The 3,031-nt window shown below is 40.8% G+C and overlaps 1 long non-coding RNA gene across 1 annotated transcript; it reads right to left on the reverse strand.

Moving 5' to 3' along the window:
• Positions 1–827: 827 nt before the first annotated feature.
• On the reverse strand, positions 828–1,864 carry LOC120787623. Its single transcript, XR_005707001.1, has 3 exons — positions 1,827–1,864; positions 1,087–1,199; positions 828–972 (listed from the first exon to the last, which is right to left on the reverse strand). It is a non-coding gene; the product is annotated as an uncharacterized LOC120787623 (long non-coding RNA).
• Between the last annotated feature and the right edge of the window lie 1,167 nt (positions 1,865–3,031).

The following is a 3,031-nucleotide window of genomic DNA, read 5'->3' on the forward strand; positions in this document are numbered from 1 at the left end:
TGGTTGTATTGCTAACTGCTCTAGAGCTGGCAGCCGCTCTGAACTCTGACTGTTGATATAAAGCTGACAATTTCAGCAATGTCAGCCTCCCCACCGTCCTGACTTCCATCTCCTCATCTGAACACCAACTTCCTTGGCAATCACTGTCCAGACATCCTTGGCTGTCAGGTGACTGATCTGGGGCTGTTGTGTATCTCCACAATATAGAGTGACAATGTCAGCCATTTCCTCAAAAATGAGATTCACATGTTTCTGGCTCCAGCCTCAGGCTGGCTGCTTTTACAGGAGAGAGTCTGCCCTCTGATTAGAGGCAGCGAGCAGTTCACCTTCTTCTTCACCTCTGCTGCAAATAACTCAAGAAATTGTCAGAGAGGTGGACGTTCCTGTTTGACTCTTAGTGCTTTACTCAAAGCCAAGGTGAAAAGAATTTCCAAGGCTTGCTTGGATATCTTCCTCCGTCACACACGGAAATAATTCCTGTCCCTTGAAAAAGAGAGAGAGTTACACACATTAGTCAATCTGATTTGATCTGGGCAAAGTAGGTATTCAAACATTTCCTCTCTTGTAAACACCTTTTTCAAAACTTGGGGTCACCGTTTTAACAAATCACATTAATCAACCCTGGTAGCCAATGATTTCTACCAGAATCTGATGAGAATATATTCTAAGAGGCAGGATAACTTCATTTTTTGGCCTGGAATAATCCCAAGGTTACAAAATGCTACATACAATATGGATTTTAAGAAGACAGTGTATGTGAATAAAGCAGCGTTTGGAGGCTTTTTCACTTACTGTGTGAAATGAGTGTCGGTGGAGCTGCTGGGGCCTTTCAGGGTAATCCAGTTAAGAACCTGGGGTCTCACTTCTTCCAGGAATACGACACTGACCGCATCTACCATCTCATGACACATTTGAGATAGCAGATCGGCCAAGGCAGTGTCTACCTGTCCAGCTGCCAATAACATCCACTGCCTGGAAGAAAAGAATAGGAATGGTTGACCAAAACAAAACTTTAAACCAATATATACATCTACATATATAGTTGTAATTTGTGCTACTTGTTGCTGGCTGCTGACTTTAACTTACTCAACTGTCATATCCAGTAAATGTAAATTGATAATTGGGTCGAAGTCATTTGGTGTGAACAGGGGAACGTCTAAATCGCTGCACCTCAATTCTCCCAGTTCATCTGATGGAATCTAGAAAGAAGAACAATCAGATTTTAGCAACCAGGCATCTTTCATACACCATTGTGATGGGACAGTAATAAAATATTCATGACAACACAGTTTATTAACACTATGGTACGTGGTGCTGTGCGCAAACCACAAACCATCTCTTCATTCATTCTGCAGCCTGTCTGCTCAGACAGACCAGACAGAAATTCATGACTATATGCATTTAAAAGCTCATGATCCAAATGAAAGTGTTTATGTCAAATGTTGCCTTTGAACAATTAATTGTCAGATATTAGCGGCAGAGAATATCTGTCAGATATTAGCGCAGAGAATATCTGACCCATCAGAACTCTTCACATTGAATAATTCACTTTCTCTTCATTTTAAATAATGTCACAGCTGACAGACATAGAAATCTCTGATAAGAGTTTTTCATCAAAAGGTAAACTGATGGTAAACTTTCTCCCAGAGCCGCTGAAGTTGAGCTCAACTTGTGAATGTATTTATTTTTGTGTGTATGTTTGTGTGTGTGTGTGTGTGTGTGTGTGTGTGTGTGTGTGTCTATGTATGTATGTTTGTGTGTGTGTGTGTGTGTGTGTGTGTGTGTGTGTGTGTGTGTGTGTGCGATTCAAGTCTAAATCCTCTTACCTTGTTATCCATGTCGAGAGCAGAAGTATCCATTCAAAGATAATGGGGTACTTTATTCTGGTGAGTTATTTCGCCGTAGTTTTCGGTGAAAGTTCTTTCGATCTGTTCACTGTCTCTGCTCAGGTGAGAAATTGACTGTAGAACAGAATTCGTCATAAAGAATCATCACGTCACAATTACGCCTCAAACATCAAAGCCATCGAGCGCGCGCGCAGACACACACACACCCATCCTTGTTTTACTACACTCGTGGGGACCCGTCATTGACATGATGCATTCCATAGCCCCTTACCCTGACCCTAACCTAAACCTGATTCTAACCTCAACACTAAAACCAAGCCAAGACTCTCAAGCAGCCCTTCAGAGGTGTGAGGACCTGTCACAATGTCCTCACTTTCCCCAAATGTCCCCATTGCGTAAGGTCTAAACTCAAAGTGGTCCTCACAATGATAGAAGTATACAAACACACACACGCGTGCGCATTTTTTACTCTACGATGTCTCTCGTGTAAACTTTCTATGGCGCCTTAAGAAAAACAAACAAAGAAAGAGAAAATTGTAAATTCCTGCAACTGTTCAGTCACTAAAGGGAGCGTTAAAACGAAAAAACATTTCGGTTTTAGAAGCCCTAGTTTTAGCTACAAGGTTCATGCTAAAATGTGAGTGGATAATTAAATCGTGTGTGTGTGTGTGTGCCGGGGGGCAGAAACTTTTGAATGGGGGGCGGCAGACTGGAACACAGTTTAAAGAAGGGGGCACATTTGTAAAATTAGTTCAATTGTATTGGACTCAAATTTGAAGCCCTCTGCAATAATCAACTGGGCATTATTAATAATTATTTATTCAGTTTAAATCAGCCAAATAAAAATTTTTACATTTTGTAATATGTAACAATAATAATAATAATAATAAATAACAACTATTTGTAAATCCACATAGCCTAGAGATTATAAAATAACTGGCCCCTGAGCACAGACATATAAAAGGCCTCTCCACCGCTCGTACATAGAAGCAAGGCCCTCAGATTCAAGAGATTACAAAACGACCACAAAACAACCTTTTAAGTTGTTTTGTGCGTCTTCCTAGTCAGTTTGTCTCTGTTATTAGTCCTTGTGTGTATCTTTGTGTTTGTTTTATGTCACTTTATGGTTGTTGGTCGGTAGTCATTGTTGTCGCTAGGGTCTCTTTTCAGGTGTTGTGCTTCTC

This window comes from Xiphias gladius, unplaced genomic scaffold (genome assembly GCF_016859285.1).
Source record: "Xiphias gladius isolate SHS-SW01 ecotype Sanya breed wild unplaced genomic scaffold, ASM1685928v1 HiC_scaffold_319, whole genome shotgun sequence".
Classification (NCBI taxonomy): Eukaryota; Metazoa; Chordata; class Actinopteri; order Istiophoriformes; family Xiphiidae; genus Xiphias; species Xiphias gladius.